General features: G+C 39.0%; 1 non-coding gene across 1 annotated transcript; it reads left to right on the top strand.

Moving 5' to 3' along the window:
• Positions 1-1168: 1168 nt before the first annotated feature.
• Positions 1169-1275, top strand: LOC141610204 (small nucleolar RNA R71). The gene has a single exon (XR_012528098.1). It is a non-coding gene; the product is annotated as a small nucleolar RNA R71 (small nucleolar RNA).
• Positions 1276-20012: the final 18737 nt, after the last annotated feature.

Consider the following 20012-nt stretch of genomic DNA (forward strand, 5'->3'; position numbering starts at 1 on the left):
TTGCATAGGCCGGCACGTGATTGATTAATTCCGTGAAAGGAATCGAGACTTCTAAATTCTTCACAATCTCCATAAACTTTCCAAGTTGGTCATCAAATTTGGGCTTGGCTTGACGACTTGGAAAAGGAAGTCTAATCACAATGGGCTCCTTATCCTTGACCTTGTCTTCATTTTTCTTTGAAACTTCTTCTTTTGATGGTTCTCCATCCTTGGAGTTTTGCACAATTTCTTCTTTGTCACTAGCTTTCACAACTTCATCCTCAACTTGCTTCTTTGGTGCTTCATATCTTGTACCACTTCTCAAGTGAATGGCACTAACTGTTTCATGTCTTGGGGGATTACTTTGAGGTGGTAATTGCCCCTTTGTCTTTGTGAGCTTGAAGATGCTAGTTGAGTCAATTGGGTTTCCAACATTTTGGTGTGGGCTAGGATGTTGTTGATGGTGATTTCCTTTGCTTGACTATCCTTTTGCATTTGAGTGAAAAACTCTTGTTGATTCTTTTGCATTTGGAGGACCGCTTTTTGAACATCAAAACCTTAGTCATTTTGTTGATTGTATGGAGTTTGATTTTGGTAACCTTGGTTTTGGTTGTAAAAGGGTCTTTGATTTTGGTTTCTCATGGGAGGTGGGGTGTATGTTGGTTGAGGATTTTGAACATTTTGGCTTTTGTATGAGAGATTTGGGTGGAATTTGGTGTTTTCATTGTAATAATATGAATAAGGGGTACCACTCTTGTATGCTTGAAAAGCATTCACTTGTTCATTTGTTCCTCTACATTCACTTTGGTCATGTCCCAAAGTTCCACAATTTTCACATATCCCACTTGGGATTGATGAAGATTCCGTCATGGCATTAACATGATGCTTTGGTGATTTTGAGGCTTCTTCAAGTCTAGCCATAGCTTTTTCAAACTTCAAATTGATGGTATCAATGTGAGCACTAAGTTGAGCACCTAATTGAGTAATGGAGTCCACTTCATTCTTTCCACCTCTAGTAGCCTTGCGAGGCCTACTATATTGTGAGTTATGGACCGCCATTTCCTCAATTTTGTTCCAAGTTTGATTGTCATCAACTTCGGTGAACATTCCATTTGATCCCATGTTGAGAATGTTTCTTGAGTCTTCATAAAGACCGTTCCAAAATTGTTGTACCAAGAACCACTCGCTAAGTCCATGATGAGTACATGAGCGGCAAATTCCTTTGAATCGCTCCCAAGCTTCATACAAAGATTCTTCATCTCTTTGCTTAAAGCCCGTAATTTGAGCTCTTAGCATGTTAGTCTTTTCCGGTGGATAGAACTTTTTGTAGAAAGCTAGAGCCAACTTCTTCCAAGAATCAATTCCGAGAGTAGCCTTATGAAGGCCTTTCAACCATTGTTTCGCGGTGCCAATTAGAGAAAAATGAAATAAGACCCATCGAATTTGGTCTTTAGTTACACCGGTTTGAGATATCGCATCACAATAGTCGCAAAAAGTCTCCATGTGAGAGTGAGGGTCTTCACTAGGCATCCCCCAAAATTGGCTTCTTTCGACTAATTGGATAAATGCGGATTTGGCAATGAAATTTCCGGTTAAGTGTTGTGGTGTGGGAGTACCATTGGGTAGGTTCTCCTCGGTTGGTACGGAATGTGATGAAAATTTAGGCATTGTGGGTTAATTTTGTGTTGGGTTTTGTGTTGGGTTCTCCTCACCTTCTCTTGCAAAAGGGTTGATGAACTCAATAGTATATGGTTGAATATCTACACCTCACCAATACCTCTCAAAGTTCTCCTAGCAAGTCTTCTATTGGTTGTCAAAGTCCTTTCAATTTCGTGATCAAAGGGTAACAAGTTACCTTGTGATCTTCTAGACATGCAAAATATCAAACAACTCGAAAACAATTAGAACAAACCTTGAGGGGTTTTACTTCCCCAAGGCAAAGAAAGACACAACTAATAACAATATAAGAAAATCTAAATCAAGTTAACACCGTCCCCGGCAACGTCGCCATTTTTGGTCGGACTCTCGAGGAGGTTTAGTTTTCGGTACTTGTCGTTAGGAGCACCTAGACCAAAACACAATTTATAACTTCACAAACAACTCTACAATTAGTAAAGAGGCAAGTAAAGGTCGGATCCCAAGGGACGGGAATTGAGATGAGATTTTCTATTGCAACTAGTGGTGTCTAAGGGTGTCACAATTTGGGGTTTTGAAGTAGAAGATCACTAAACTAAATAGCAATGAAAGTAAACAAGCAAGATGGATTGAAAGGGATGTAAACAATTGATAAAAAGCACTAGGGTGTCATGGGGTCATAGGGGATTCATGGGAATTGATCATACAAACATATTCTCAAATTATAAGCAAGCAATTATTGTTGTGATGGATCGAGTTGGTTTATATCTTACAATCCTAGGAAAGTTTGGGTCCCGGAGCCGAATCGATTAGATTGTACAACACCTACAAGTCGACTTAATCTTCCCTACTCAACTATATGCATGATCTAATGAGACTCGAGTTGGTTTATGTCTTACAAGTCTCATTGAAAAGATAGGTGATGGGTAAAAAATGCAAGGATTCATAGGCTCGCATTTCATCAAACATAACATGTGCATAAGTTGAGATCACAACAAGCAAGCAAATAAACTATGAAAACATATTAATTTAAGCATGAATCATCCCCCATGTTGGTTTCCCCTAATTACTCATTAACCCTAGCTAAGGAAACTACTCACTCATTATCATGTTGAACATGCTAGCAAGGTTGTCAATTATATCAACAAAGTAAAACATGATGAATAAATGAAAGTGATTAACAATAATTAAAAAGGGATTAAGAGAATTATACCTACTAATGATTCCAATAATAAAGCAAAGAATAATAGAAGTACTTGATGATAAATTGGAAGGTTGTCAATCTCCCAATAATAACCCAAATAGTCTTCAATTACTCAAAATAAAGGATGAACAAGAGAGAGATTAAGGAAATGAAACTTGTATTAAAACTTGATTAAATGTTGATTACAAGATTAAAGAGAGATTTGATTGATATTAACTACACTAAAGATTGTTAAGAAGAACATGCTCTTCTAATTAGACTAATGGGGTATTTATAGTGGGAATTAGTTACATAAATTAGGGTTTACTAAGGGCTTAAATGACGATTAAGTCCTTGAGGAATCGCCGGTCTCCTTTTCGCCGGTCTTAGAAAAATATGCGCATCCTTCCTTGAAGCTTGTAGAAGACGAAAAGGCTGAAAGGGAATCCGGGCGTCCAGGGCACGGGACGGGCGGATTTGGGTGTTTTTGGACGGGCGTCCAGAAGGGGAAGACGGGCGGATTCTGGGCGTTTTGCACGGGCATCTTGTGGAGGAAGACGCTCAAATTGTGGGTGCTGGACGGGCGTCTTGAGGACAATCCGCCCGGATTGTCTTACAGCTTCTTTCCTTCTTCTTTTCTTCCATTTTCTTCATAAAATCCTTGGGGATTTCCTCGGGGATGCAATGATCTTTTCTCATCATTGCCCATCTACTATAGTATGTACAAAGGTCTTCTAATCTTGTCTTCTCTTTGATGCTTGGTCATTGAATTCAATCAATTTAGCCTCAATTTGCCATGAAAATGCAAGGTTTGCACTCCTTTCCTACCAAGGACACAAAACCTCAAAGAATATGCAAAACAAAGGACTAAAGACAATAAATGACCCAAATATGCACTAAAAAGCTGGGAACAAGGCTAATTTGGGGACTAAATATGCTCTAATTATGGTCACATCAAAAACCAAAACTCATCTCATACCGTTAATTGCCCAAGGAAATCACACACTAGTTTCACCTCTCAATAAACCAAATTCCCAAACTGAATCTCTATCTACAAATCCACATCGCGACATGTCTCCATCTAAGTTCACTATATAGCACTCTCCTCCATCCCTCTACAATGACCTTTCATTACATATATTCTTAACCAACACAATCTAACCATCTCCCTCCATAATTCCTTACACATCTCAAGTTGCTACTATCCACATCCTTCCTTTCAATCTTTTCATTCTCACGTTCCGTAGACGTACATCACCCCTTCACCCATATTCACTTGCTTTTACATTACTCAACACACCATCATATCACTCACCACATCTCACAAAACATGCTCCATGCCTCAATAAGCTTATTAACCTCCCTTTTCTTTTCCCACTATCCATCACAACCACATAGATCTCATGTCCTCCCCACCAAACTCATATCCATCATAAGATGCTTCTCTTACATTATAAGATTGGGTAACTTACGCATCAAGACCAACACATATGTAAAACAATGCATAAAGAAGCAAAGTAACACCTTTGAATTAAACATAACATGCGACGAAGTCAAAAGATAAAGTATATGACCCAAAACAGAGGTCACTAGATCGAGTACATCCTACTCGATCGAGTAGGCGAAGGTTAGAAGCACGTATAAGAAATTACCAGGGCTACTCGATCGAGGAAGGGTTACTCGATCGAGTAACAAGAGGTGCACTCGATCGAGTAAGGGCCACTCGATCGAGTACCCTACGCAATTCTCAGCACTGTCCAATTTTCGTAAAACGGTCATATCTCACTCGTTTCTTGGTCATTTTGGGTGTGTGACCTATCGTTAGAATCGTAACAGAACAAGATATCGCCCCCAATTGGTATCACATCAAAATCATATATACATCTAAAGTTATAACAGTTTAAAGACAACTTCTCTATAATTGAACAACATAACTATTTGATTTTCCCTTTCAAACAACTTAAATATTAACAAAGTGAGCAAAAGAGACTCGATACTTGTAAAACCATTATCCCTAATCACGTGTTACTATCTACCAAAAGCCAAACTATAACATTTATTATGCTCATATAACATTCAACTTATCAATCATGTACTGCCCGCATGCTTTAACTTTATAGCTTTTCGTAAAATAAAACATACTTATACATTACAAATCCTATTCCCATGTTACTAATACAACAATATTACAACTCCACTTCATCACCTAAACATATTATTAATCACAAAATTCATATTCTCATGCAATTGCCACTCTATCTTTTCCAATCAATTCATCCATTTTTACCACGTTCTTCATCCAACATGTGCATATGAAGCAACAATAAACAAATATATAGCTTTATTATATAACTTTACGCAACCAAAATCATGTATAATCATATCACATTCCCCTAATCTCATGTCACTAATATTGCCACATTATAAATCAGTTCCACCATACAATATGATCATCCACAACATATTACTATATATATCTTCTTCACATTTTTCCACCATATTCACCTGTAACGCCCCGTAATTTCGGACCGTTAATATATTTCGAAAATAATTTATTAATCAAATAAAATTTGATATTTAAAGTAATTAAAGTAAAAATAATTCAAAGAAATATAATTTTATTATATTTTGAAGAAAAGTATTTATTTTGATAGTCTCGAAATGTTTAAAAATAGTTTAAACCGTGTAAAACTTTTTATTTCGAAATAAGGGCGTATCGGGGGGAAAATGACAATTCTTTTGAACGTTGGGTAAACGAATTTGGAAATGGGTCGTATGAATACTCAATTTTCTTGTAATCTCGTGTTTAAAAACTTTGGTCTTGTCGGAATTTGCATTTGACTTACGGTTTTAATTATTATCGAAACGAGTCAAAACCGACTCGAAAAATCCCGACTCAAACCCGCTCTCCTCCTTTCCTTTCTTCCTTTCACGCGCACCACCCTCTTCCTTTCTTTTTTTTCTGGTTTTCTTGTTTCTTCAACATTCTATCTTATTCCAAAGATCAAAACACCATTTCCATATAAAATCAAGCTTATTTTCGACACAACTCCTTCATTTCTTAGCGGTTTTTCACGAAATTTACCTTTCCGGAATCCTCTCACCGAGATCTACAACTTAGTATGTTCTAATTTCAGTTTTCATTAAGTTGTTTTAAGACAAAATTTCGGTATTTTCGGTATTTGTGCTTATTTATGGAGTTTTTATTGTTTAATTAGGTGAAGATTTGGAAGACCAGTTTGGGGACTCGTATATCGTCGAGGATAGCGGCTAGTTGTTGTTAGGGTTTCGGTTTTGAGGTGCTAATTGCTCTTTTTCTAGCTTAAGGTAACATATTTCGAGTTACTCGACGAATTATCGTCACAATCTTTGTTGTTTTTGTGTGTTTGGTGATTTTTGTTTGAGTAGTAGTTTTCACATGTTAAAATTCGTTGCATGCATGCTTAATTTGTGCCTTTTGTTAGTTTAAATTATCAAAGTTGAATTGGGAACGATTAATTAATGTTCAGACGGTCTTTTACTAAACAAAAATGGAAAAAAAATGGTGGTGTAGGGGGACGGCCAGCAGCCGGCAGGCCCATGGCAGCCCACGGCCGGCCTTGGGGTTGGCCCGGGTTGGTCCGTGCTTGTTTCGCGGTTTTTCGTACAATATTGGTCATTTCGGGTTAATTAATGTTAGAATTGTATAAGTCACATATGGGTACACTTTTAATTTGAATCATACTAGTAGTAGAAATTAAGCTTATATTGATAATTATCACATGTTAGGATAGTTTATAAGTTGAAATTGTAATGATTAGGCTCAAGGTAAATTTTATAGCGATAATTGTAATGTTTTGTTGATTGTGCCGAAAACTGAGCCTTAGTCCCTTTGACTGATGCGATGTCAGTTAATTGAGTGATTGGTCAGCCGCAATTTGACCCGTACTGTCGCGGGGATCGGGGTTGCGGGTAAAAATTCGGTTGAATGATTTAGATAATCGGCCTTTTTCTTGTTTTAGGCCATTTATCAAGCTGTAGTTCACATGTATAGCTTATTGAATTTAATAGTATCTTGTATTGTAGAAATGGCCCTAGTTTCCCCTAAAGCCTTTAATATTGTTAAAATTGCTAGAATTAGAAATTAGTATTGAATACTTATTGAGGATATTGTTGGGTTGTTTGCTGAATAGACATTTATATAGCCTTTCACATGATAGAATGTTAGCATTTAGATTGGTAAGTTGGACTTTTTGCCCTCTTAAGGTTAAGTGGGTGTCTTACTTGACTTGTGTGGTGAGTCTTGTGTGGTGTGGGCTAAAGTATTCAAGCTGGGACTAGCTGGGACTAGGTCCTAGGTGAGTATTTCGGCCTTCATCATAGATAGGTCTTTATAGTCTTTGACGAGTATATGTTCACTGCTTGATAGCCTTTGTGTTCCTGACTAGTGGATTTATATCCAAGTTGGGGCATGACCTCAGTTACTTATTTTGATAGTAAGGGGTCAGCTTAAGTACTAGCCAACCCTTTGGTGGACTCCTTAGGGTACTCACTATGTTTTTAGAAAAATAGTGGGTCTTGGGTGCGGTGGTGTGTATCCGCATGTCTAGGTCTCTGCTTGTGATTTTAGGCTAGGGTTGTGTTGTCTCTTGGCCATGTTTTATTAATATTAACCGCTGAGCCAAGATACCGGTTCGATTACCTTCCCTACCTCGTGGTATAGACTCGAGTTACAAAGTGACTATTGACGGTGCTAAGAACTTATGCCTGTCTTTGATATATTGCCCTTTCTTGTGTGGTGATTTTATGAATCGTAATAGGTGATATGTAAGCGGTTCTGATTGATAAAGTTTGGATTACTATTTGAATTATATGATTCACATGATAGTTTAGTTTGGTCAGTTTAGGGGTCATAGGTTAGATTACATGATAATTACATTGTTTATCATATTGTTTACATGTTTTACTACATGTTACATTAATTTTGACGATTCGTGGCTGGGAGGACTCGAAGTTACTCCCCACTGAATTGTGGCTTTCGTGTTTGTATAAAATGCGATTGACAGGTTGTTGATGCTTTGTTGGGGGTCACAGACGAGCTAGTGAGCAAGGAACCTTGGACCTAGTTTTGGCTATTCTTATAGTAAACCTTTTAACTTTTGGTTTGTATATAATTTGAAGGGACATATGTCTCCCTTTTCTATTTGGGTTTGTATCACTATATTTCCGCGTCTTTAGTTATGTATGTAAATTAGTTTATCAGCTTTTGCAGGGTTTTTGACACTCTTCTTGAGTTGGATTGGTTGTGAATGGTTTAGGAAGAAAATTTTTTGAAATTGCAGGTTTTATCTAGTTGAACCATTTACAAACATATCCTACCAGTTTTTCCGTAGAATTTACGCATTTAAGTACTTAATTAAGGCTAAATTTTAAGGGTGTCACACACCAATCTATCATAATCATTATTCATCCAACATTGCTATACAATATATCATCCAACATACGCAATAGAACATTAGTAAACACATAGCGATCCCATGACACCCAGTAAGTGACCGGTTCAAAGTTGTAGGGCGAGTTCGCGACTTTAGGACGTCTCCCAAGTCTTTGCATTAGCTCCTATCAACTCCTACCCGGGTTCATTTTATTTTGACTCTCTAGATTCATTGGGTTCATTAGTTCAGGTTCCAAAATCGTCGCTCTAATACCACTTTGTAACACCCCATACTCCAAGTGCCTTACCAGGACCACCTAAAGCATGGGAATGCTACCATCTCAGTTACTCGAGGCAATGAATATCAAATAGACCATAAAAGAAGGTACTTTAATAAAATAGTTTAAGTGAATACATCAAAATCCAAAACTGTAAAGTATGATACAACCGTTCCAAAACCAAAACTAACTAATGTAAATACAATGTTCGATATAACGGTGGGAGACTTTTAATAGACTCATGGTGACACATGCCCAGTTATCCCTTGCGCATCCAAAGTATACCTGCTAGACAACTGCTCACCACCCCCGAATAGATCACAACAGTTTTTAAAACATTTAAACGGGGTTAGTTACTGCATAAACAATATAAGATAAACAACAACAGATACACAATCACAATCTCCAACACCGTCACATCACCAATCATCTGACTACAGACTAAAGTGTGTAGCCCTGCCAGAATATCCATCGCAACAGATATTCCTCACCGCCAGTGGGGGATCGCAGCCGTTCCCACCTAAGCCCCGCTCATCTCCATCGAGCGAATAACCCATGTTTCTTAATGTGCACATCCCCTTCTGTGGCGGGTTCCACAGAGGGCGAATCATGGGCATGAATCCACTCCCGCATGTGACTCCACTCAGCCGAGGACGCACCTCGCAAACCATAGAAAATTATACAACAACCACACTATATAATCGCCAATCACCAATTCCAAATCCAATATGATATAAACCAACAACCAATCACAATATCAATTCAAAACAATGCCAATACCAATTACGATATAATCATCATGCCAATCAACCAATCAACCATCTTATAATCATTTATACAATAACTGAGTAGGGAAACCCTACTTGGTAAAGCAACCACCAAGATCGTCACAATCAGTTAATCAAAATCGTTCTTCAATGAAATCACCTCCTATAAACACACAATTATACAATCACAATCTAACATCAACAATACTCCCCAAAACCCCCAAATTAACTAATTAGGGTTTCAGCTAAAATCAATGAAATGATATAAAAATCACACTAGAAGCTTACCCACAATACGACGGTCTCAACGGCGTAAAGAACACAACGATCCGATGACTCTAGCCCTTAGGATTTGCTAATAACGCGATGAATGAAAGCTACGTAACTTCTTTTTCTCTTGAAAAGTTTTAGAAAAGGTGAAAAGTGATTAAAAAGAATGACGAAGTCCTTTTATACTAATCACGCGTTATTAACAAAACCCGGCTAAAATAACCCGTAAGACTCACTTACTCGATCGAGTAAGTCACTTACTCGATCGAGTGCCCCTTACTCGATCAAGTGTCCAACATACTCGATCGAGTACCCATTAGGTAGCCTACTGTTTCGTATAAAAGCATACTTACTCGACAGAGTAAGCCCCACTCGATAGAGTACCCATAGACACAGAAAACCGTAGTATTACAATAATTATTTCCAAAAACCCAGCACAGCACTCTCGTACTAAGCATATTGATATTCGACACCATTTTCTACGTGACCATGTCGATAAGGGGAATATAAAACTTGAATTTTGTAGCACAGAAAAACAATGGGCAGATATTTTGACAAAGGCTTTGGCTAGAGAACGTTTTGAGATTTTACGGTTGGAAATTGGTTTAATCGGTGGCAACTAAACTTGTCACAAATATTTACGATCTTTATGACTAACTAGAAATAGACGAGATTATATGACGGTGTCCTTATTTTCTCCTGTAAGTATATTCTTGTTAAATATTATATTATGTTATAAGAATAGTCCGTATGCTAGTCATATATTATGTGTATCTTTACAAACCAAATTTCTCATCACAATATTTCCTTATTATATCTCTTTTGCCGAAAATTTCTATCCTAAATATCTTCACAATCTTTACAATTATTTACTCATGTGATTTACCTAAAGTCTATTATCATATGTTTGCCATATCTCATAAAAGATTTACCCTAACCTAATCTTTCCTAACCTATATATATTTATATATAAAAAAAAGGAAAGAATCTTAACAAAATCCGTAGCCGCCTATACACACTAACCTACTTTTACCATAACTCATTTTTTTCTACCACTTCATAAATACCCAACATCCCTCATGTCTCCATCATCCTCACAACTCTCAATATTTTCACTTTCTTAAAACTCTCCCACACTCAACCTCACCATCCATCATCATCATCATCATGTCTCCACCAACAACTCGCCTGAATTCACCATCAACTCGGTCTTCTACTAAGACCGGGTCATCTAAACCACCATGCAATAAGCCCAATCAAACCGCAACCACTTCTTCACCTCATCCAAACCCCAAACCTACTAATCCCGATCATAACCGGGTTGATACTAATCTCGAGGGAAAGCGTCGTAAGCTTAACAAAGGTAAGAAGAAGGATATTGGTTCGGTTGAAGAGACCGAAATTATGGTTAGCCATGATGGTCATCAAAGAACCTTGTTTCGAGAACATATGCCGATGCTACGATGACGGGTCTTGATAAAGTTCGTTTTACCACGGAGGAAAGGACTCGGGCGAATCGTGTTTTGCGATATGGTATTCATGGAGGACGATCTTATCCCGAAAAGTGGTATACAAAGATCGAAGTTGTGCAATTCTTCAAAGATTTCTTGACTTATCAAGAATGGACAAAGATTTGTTCTATGACCGGTCCCGTTTATCCTATTGAGGTAATTCAATTCTATGCTTCAGTTTCGGTTAAGAAGAATCTGTTGCATGCAATGGTTAATGAGTTCAAAGTCACTATTTCCCTTGACGATTTTCGCACTCTGTTTTCCGTCCCTGATGATAGGGTGGAAATTAACCCGAGGGCAGAATGGGGGGATGTGACGGAGGAAGAAAAGATTCAAATTAAGCGTTCTTTTGATGATGGTGCTACGGGGTCTAGTAATATGTTGGCGGGTATGTTTACACCCAAATTGAAATTCTTTTAAAATTTTCTATGGAACACGGTTGTTCCGAGGAGAGGAGGCTGTGACAAGTTGTCGAGTTATGAGATGGTTTTGGTCTTTAAATGGCTTGAAGGTGTTAAGGTTAGTCTTCCCCGACTTGTTTTTCATCGTATTATCCAAACAAGTATTTCGTAACCGAGGACAAATTTTATACTACTTTGGATTTGCCCTTTGGTATGTGGATTTCTCGTATTTTGGAACACAAGGGGGTTGTCGGTCCTACTAGCTACGGGGTCATGGTCAAAGAAGAGATGTGTGATACACATCTTAAATTAATTAAAGTCGCCGCGGTTAGACCCGAATTAATTTTCTTGTCAAAGAGTAGTGTGGTGGAGCAGTCGTCGGATGTGGTAATGGCCGTGGAACAAAAGTTGGACTCGTTTATGATGAGTGTTTCTGAAAAGATGGATGTTCAAAATAAGTTGATTGCGGAGTTGGTAGCGAGTTTGGCAAAGGAGAAAGATGTGGCTCCGGTTTCTAATGGTACGGGGAATGTCGAGGCTCTAGCTTACTTGCGTGGGCTAGAAGGACATGTTGAAACTATGGCTTGTGATGCGGATAGAGCGGCTCGTGAGTGTGTCCATCAATCTAGTTTGATGGCTAACTTGTCTAGTCAAGGAGGGGCTATTTGGCGAGAAGGGAAGGCTATGCATGCGGAGATGAGACTTATTTTCGAGGCTACTAAGGCCTTGTCGTTAAAAGTGATTAACTTTGAGGCGTGTCTCACGGCACAAGACAATCATGTGCGGTCTTGCTTAGATCGTCTCGACTCTATTGACTTTAGGACTCATCTCGGTTATGTGAACCCCAATGTCGTGAAACACGACTTTCCCTAAACCCGTCCTAATCCCATTCCTTGCTTTTTTTTCCTTTTGCTTTTGTTGGACTAATATTTTGATGTTTGTCTATTCGGCCCATTTTGTCACTTCATACTTTATTCGGCACATTGGCATACTTTGTTTATTCGGCCCATAGGCTTTTACATTTCCAATTTGTATTAGACGTATTCTATTATGCTTGCTTATCGTATATTTGCTTCTCGTTCTATAATATGTGTTTGCATGTTTATTTCTTTCCTCGGTCTATGATACCGTCGTAGAGTACCAAAGATAAATTTATATTTCCAAACTACTACTATAGATAGTGGCAGTCAGGGTCGAACCACAGAGAGGCGAATGTACTTTATAGTTGTCTAATTCTAGTCTAAGGTAACAAGTGAGTGGGGGTTTGTTTTGAGTTGGTCTATGCTAATGAGCTAATAAAAGAGGTAGGTGAAAACAAATATTAAAAGGGTGCTAAGATGGTCGGTTCACTATAGTTTCGGCGGCAGTATCCTAGGTAAGTCTGAAATAATCACGTGAGACGGGCAGATAAGAGGTCCTCTCGGTCCTTTCTTAACAGGTAGCATCTTTCGATCTCGCTACAGGTCCCTAATATCACTAATGCTAACTTTCGTCATGAAAAGTGACTTAAAATTCTAAATTAACTTATCTCTCGATCTTATTAATTTAGTCGTCTTAATTAGGCAGTCTATTTTCCTCCCCTATCTTTCGATCTTTATTGGGTCGGTCAATTCCTAGGCATTCAACTAGTCGCGTGCACTCGATTTGTCAAATATAGAAATTAGATTAATTAAAACGAAGGAAATCTCACGTGGTCGGTCGATCGACCATGGCGCGATTTCAGGTCATGTTATTCTAATGCCGCCTACACTACAGATTCCCTACATCCTAGCACAGGGTATTTAGCTACTCATATTTGCGATAAAAACAACAACAAGATTAACGAATAAAGCTAACGAATTCATACTTAAATTAACTGAACAAATGATTAACATAAAACGATAATTTGGCTTCGGGAGATCTAACCTATCAATTCTAAACTATGAACGAAATAAAGCAATAAAACTGAATACTGGAACAGAGAATACCGTAAAAGGAATTGCAGAGAAAAGATCAAAACTGAATGCAAAAGTAAACTTTATTGATTACGAAAAATAATCTCAAGAACCCTAATTATTGATGATAAAAGACTTGATGAAAACTTGATAATTATTCTGAAAACTAAGGTTACGTTATATAGGAATATCACGTAACACTTATTCCTAAACCTAATATCCAATGGGCTTCTAACTTCTCGTCCTTTTAATTTGCGTCAGAATCAACGGTCTGGTTGATCGACCATGCAAGGCAGTCGATCGACTGGACAGCGCTGAACAGGAGCTACTGTAAGTCGTGCTCTGGTCGATCGACCATGGGCAGCAGTCGATCGACCACTATAGCTGGTAATCCGCTTCTAATTCTTCATAAAATTGTCTTTCAGGCCTCGAAATGCGCACCAAGTTCGTTTCTTGAGTAAATACTTCACGTCAAATGCAATGCAAGGTACACGGGGACGGATTTAGCTCAATTTCTACTCATTTCCGCATAAATCTGCAATATTACATAAAAATACAAAGTAGACGAAATGGGGCAAATAGTAGCATAAACTACATAATTGAGCTCTGAAATGCGTGTAAAATAGGGTGTAAAACATCATATTTAGGACACGCATCAAACTTCCCCAAACCAAACCCTTGCTTGTCCCCAAGCAAGAACTAGACTCGATCCTAAAACCTAATGGAACGAATTCAATCTCAGAGAGAAATGCAAACCGAATAGCCTAAACTAATTTAATGCAACAACTAACAATCAATTAGCAATATGAATCATGCAAACGAGTTATGAAGTCGTTAAAAACTGCTGAACTGTCAACTATAGAAACTTATCAAATCGGACTCTCACGGGTCGCTCATATCACACATAAGCACAGGTGAATAAAATGTAAAGATAGTAAGAATTCATTTTGTAATGACACTCACCTAACTACGACCTATAAGAACATGCCTGCAATCTAATATGAAAATAATCTCTACAACCGTACATATGCATTCCAACCAAACAAATGACCATGACACATGCCGAGGTAAATATGGATATGTGAGGTATTGGTAAGAAGGGCTAAAATAAATTTGGATAAAAAAAGAGTTAAAAGCCAAGCTAGTAACTAAGGGAACCAAATTATAACAATATCCAACTTCTTGCTCAAGATTTTTCAATCGAAACGGTGCTAATAACAAGCACAAATCTCACAATCTCTGATATAATTGTAATTCCCCAAATGATGATAATAAAGCATGGGAATATAAAATCACCAACTCATAACGATTGCAACACGTGATTTTATTTACGAATTTTCTTTTTCTGCTGCAGTCAACGGTCGATCGACCAATGGAACCGGTCGATAGACTGATTTTTTTTCCGAATCATTTTTTTTTTGTATTCTGTTTTTTTTTTCTTTTTTTTCTTTGCAACCTTTTTTTTTCTTTTTCATAGTTTTTGAATTCTTTTTCCTCCTTCATTCTTTCATCCAACATCATCTCAATAAGAGCATATGCAACCAAAAATGAAGCAACAATCCCAAAAACTTAAAACTACTAGCTTGACAAGGGCAGGCTAAATATAGGATATAGTTAAAGGGACAAAAAGCTATTTCTGGCAGTGTGGGGCTTATGGGCAAAATGAATAAAGGAGACCTCTTCCACATGTGTCAACAAAACACAAACCGAATGCATACAGGTATTAAGTAGACCAAGTTCATATCTATGCAAATTTATGTAACATGTCTCACAAGGAGTAACTACTCACAATCCTAGATAAACTGGTCATGAATGTCACCAGTTATAAGCTCTAAATCTCAGAAAATATAAGTAGTTTGCCATAAATCTAAGTCAAGTCTCAAGATTCAGCGAATAAATTAACGAAAACTCGTAGACTATGCAAATGATTCTACTAATAACATGTCAATTAGCAAGGCTTAGGCATAAACGGCTGCAAATGCAATGTCATCATAGAAATACTACCGTTCCGACTCGACCTAAATGCTAAAATAAACGTGCAAATTTTGGATTTTTGAAATTTTTTCAATTTTTTTGTTTTGAATTTTCTGTATATATATAGAAAATGAAATAAACAATGCAAACTGAAATGCAATAAACGTGAAACAGAAATGCAATAAAACATGTGAATGCAATGCAAAACCCTTCCCCAAACCAAATCACACAATGTCCCCATTGTGCAAAATTGTATAGTGAAATAAAAGGGAAACGGGAATTTGCGATAAATTAATTAAACAAGACATGAAGTAAGGACTCGGAAACTCACAAGACTTTAAGCGCAGCAAAAGGAAACCTACCCAAACCAAATAGTGAGCTAGGAGATTTCAAAGAGCGAGCGTGCTACCATAGGTACCTGAAAAGACAGAAAATACCGCGCGTAATCCGAGAAAACAATTTATTAAATGCAAAATTATGTGTAAAATAAAGAAACGGAAGAAAACAGAAATGAGTCGGAGAATAAAGTGGAGAAAAGACTCCCTAGATTCCGCAAATCGACCAAACACAGTAAGGGGAATGGGCGTGAACCGGTACAGCAGCGAACATGGTCGATCGACCACATCACCCAGTCGATCGAACAGAGTGAACAGGAACAGAAGCACCTGGAATTCGCAGCTCAGTCGATCGACCATAGGAGGCAGTCGATCGACTGGAAAACCTGATGTAAGTCCTGATTTTCTTCAAATTAGCTCAATAAATTGAGCCAACATGGTCTATCAACCTGCAAATACACATAATAACGCGCCCAAAATTGCGCAAAACCCAAAGTAATAGTCTAAAGTATTTAAAATCCTAAGGAAACTTATTAAAATGCGAAGTCTCGCGCACACGAAAAACGTTAAATAGTCTTAAAAAGCAATAAAATGTTTTGTTAAGTCTTAATCAACTAATAGTTGATCAAGAATGGCCACGGAATGGCCCACTTGCTCGGCTTTTGGCTACAAGAGGTAGCCTCTACAGTGCTCATCTCCTCAGCTGCACTCCTATCAACTTCAACATCCGCAGAACTCAACGGATCAACAGCTTCTGCATCTCCCCAATCAATAACTTCATCGGACTCGTCAAAATCCAAATCAGACTCCGTCACTTTGACTGGCTCCTCATCAGGCTCCTCATCTGTGCCATAGCTAAGACATCCTAGGCCGCCTCTTTGAACGATTGGCTCCTTCACAGCTGGAGCAACATGCGGCTCTTCCTTCCCCAAACCAGCTCCTACAATAGTTAGAACAGAAGATTCTTCCTCCAATTTGCTCCCAATATGGGGCGGAGGTGTTACAACAGGAATAGGCATAGGGGCAGGCATATCAGAATGCACAAAATAAGATTTCTTTTCAGAAACCGTATTACAAGTGACTGGCCACATGGGGTCTTTCTTCTTAGCCGTCTGAGCAAAGACGATGGAATGTTTCCCTACTTTGAAGGTCAAGGTCCCTGAGCCAACATCTATAACTGCACCAGCAGTGTGCAGGAATGATCTACCCAAAATGATAGGTATGTGAGCATCTTCGGGCATATCTAACACAACGAAGTCAATAGGGAAAAAGAACTTCGTATTTACACGGGAATGTCCTCTAAGACTCCTATAGCCTGGACCGCAGATCGATCAGCCATCTGTACTGTCATGTTGGTAACTGCAAACCTAGTCAATTTCAATTTCCTAGCAAGACTCAAAGGCATGACACTAATGCTAGCCCCTAGATCACACAAGGCCTTCTCGATAGAAAAGGTGTCAATACTACATGGGACTGAAAAACTACCTGGGTCTTCTAGCTTATGAGGTGCAGTATGGGTCAAATAAGAACATGACTCCTCAGTTAGTGCGACAGATTGCACAGTTTCAAGTGACTTCTTTTTAGACAAAAGTTGCTTCATAAATTTCATGTAAGCAGGCACTTGATTAACTAATTCAAGAAAAGGAACTTGTACATTTAAGCTACGAATAACATTTTCAAATTTGTTAAACGATACCCGTTCCTTTGTCGGCACCAATCTCTCTGGATAAGGGGCTGTAAGAAGTAACTTAGCCCTCTCCTCTAGGTATTGCATGCCGCCATCAGTGGACTTAGGTTGAAAGTCCACTACCTTCTCCTTGTTGAAGCTTGAACCTTCTTCAGACCGTCTCAAGAATGAACCATTAATCGTCATCGGGTCATACTTTGGAACCGGGACTGACCCATCAGCATTTGGGTCTTGCCTCAATAATTCCGGAGTCGTCGTACCCCGAAATAAGTGGTCCCTCAAGTTATTAGGCATTGGAGGACGAAAAGGTTCAATATCGCACTTTGTCGATCGATCGACCATGTTGGTCGATCGATCGACCGACTTCTGAGACCGAAGTCGCTTTGTTTTTCGCATTTCAGTCAATCGACCGGGTATGTCAGTCGATCGACTGACATACCTGCTGATCGTCTTTTTCTTGCTACTGTTCACCACGGCCTTTTTCTTGCTCGGTTCCGCCTCATCTTTTTCAGTGACATCCTCAACCATAGCGGGCCCATCAAGGGTAGACCCACTCCTCAAGGTGATAGCATTTAGGGTCTCTTTTTTATCCGGCTGAGACGGTAATTGCCCCGGAGCTCGAGTTGCACTCTTGCTAGCCAATTGAGCAATTTGGCTCTCCAATATTTTCATCCCGGCCTCTCTAGCTTGAGACTCTTTCAGCAACAAATTTTTCAATTCGGCAAAATCGGAGCCTTGGGACTGCTACTGCTGCTGCGGGACATACGGAGGCTTTTGAAACTACTGTTGCTTATGAGGGGGCACATAACTTTGTTGTTCTTTCTTTGTGGGGGTGGAGTCGGATTTTGGACATTTTGGCTACTCCACCTCAAGTTTGGATGGACATTCGGCTCAAAATAAGTATTTGTCTGCCTATAATGTTGAAAAGCAGCACAAGACTCATAGGGATTAGGACAAAAATCTGAAACATGTCCCTCGGCTCTACATTTTTTGCAGACGAAAGGATCGTCTGACACAACATTAATTTGATAGATCCCTCCTTTTGAAGCTCCTCCCAACTCGTACTTATCAAATCTCGCCGTAAGAGCCTCTAATGCAGCTACAGAAGGGGATTCAGCAGCTCTCCTTTGATTTCCCCTGGAATTTCCATACTCAGCTTTATGGGTGGCCAAATCATCAATAATTTTCCACCCCTTAGTTTCTCAAACATTCTCCTGGAATCTGCCATTAGCTGCCGCATCCAGGATAGCCCTCTGATCGTCATAAAGCCCATTATAAAATTGATTGCATAGGCTCCATTTCTCGAACCCATGGTGCGGAATAGTTCGCACCAGCTTCTTGAAACGGACCCACGCCTCGTGAAAATTCTCATCAGGGCCCTGTTTAAAGCTCGTGATCTGAGCTCTAATGGAATTGGTCTTCGAGGCTGAGAAATATTTCTTGTAGAATGCTAGGGCCAGCGAGTTCCAATCAGTGATCCCGTTGGCAGCTCGATCAGGTCTCGGTACCATTTCCTTGCTGCATCACGAAGCAAGAATATGAACATAGTCTCCTTCACCTGGTCCTGGGTCACACCGGTTGGTGGGGGTATGGAACAACAATAATCAATGAATGTCTCCATATGTTTGGCTGCATCTTCATTTGCAGCTCCCCCAAATTGGTTCCTCTCGACCAAGTTGATATAAGACGGTTTTGGCTCGAATTTCCTATCCGTCTCTGGCAGTGCGAATCCCTTATAGAGATTCTCAGCTATCAGCTCAGAGTGACTGGCTATACTTGCTTCTTCAGCCATGTCAGGAGATGTGACGGTTTCAGCTGAGGAAGTAGAAATAGGTGACGAAGGTGGATCCTCCTCAAACAGCTCGTTCTCGTAAAAACTAGAATGAGAACCAGGCTCTTCCTCTGACTGTTGTTCGTGAAATAATCTCCTCTTCACGCGCAAAGTCCTCTCAAGCTCGAGATTAAGGGGAAGTAATTCGCCTTGTTGAGACCTGCGCATAAGATGAAACTACAAGAACAATATGAGAATAGTTTAAGGAAAAGATGTCCCTTAAACTGAGAAAGGACTAAAATAAAAACAACTAAAAATTAAACGATTGCCTCCCCGGCAACGGCGCCAAAATTTGATACCGTCGTAGAGTACCAAAGATAAATTTATATTTCCAAACTACTACTATAGATAGTGGCAGTCAGGGTCGAACCACAGAGAGGCGAATGTAATTTATAGTTGTCTAATTCTAGTCTAAGGTAACAAGTGAGTGGGGGTTTGTTTTGAGTTGGTCTATGCTAATGAGCTAATAAAAGAGGTAGGTGAAAACAAATATTAAAAGGGTGCTAAGATGGTCGGTTCACTATAGTTTCGGCGGCAGTATCCTAGGTAAGTCTGAAATAATCACGTGAGACGGGCAGATAAGAGGTCCTCTCGGTCCTTTCTTAACAGGTAGCATCTTTCGATCTCGCTACAGGTCCCTAATATCACTAATGCTAACTTTCGTCCTGAAAAGTGACTTAAAAGTCTAAATTAACTTATCTCTCGATCTTATTAATTTAGTCGTCTTAATTAGGCAGTCTATTTTCCTCCCCTATCTTTCGATCTTTATTGGGTCGGTCAATTCCTAGGCATTCAACTAGTCACGTGCACTCGA

The sequence above is a fragment of the Silene latifolia genome, chromosome 10 (genome assembly GCF_048544455.1).
Source record: "Silene latifolia isolate original U9 population chromosome 10, ASM4854445v1, whole genome shotgun sequence".
In the NCBI taxonomy this organism is placed as follows: Eukaryota; Viridiplantae; Streptophyta; class Magnoliopsida; order Caryophyllales; family Caryophyllaceae; genus Silene; species Silene latifolia.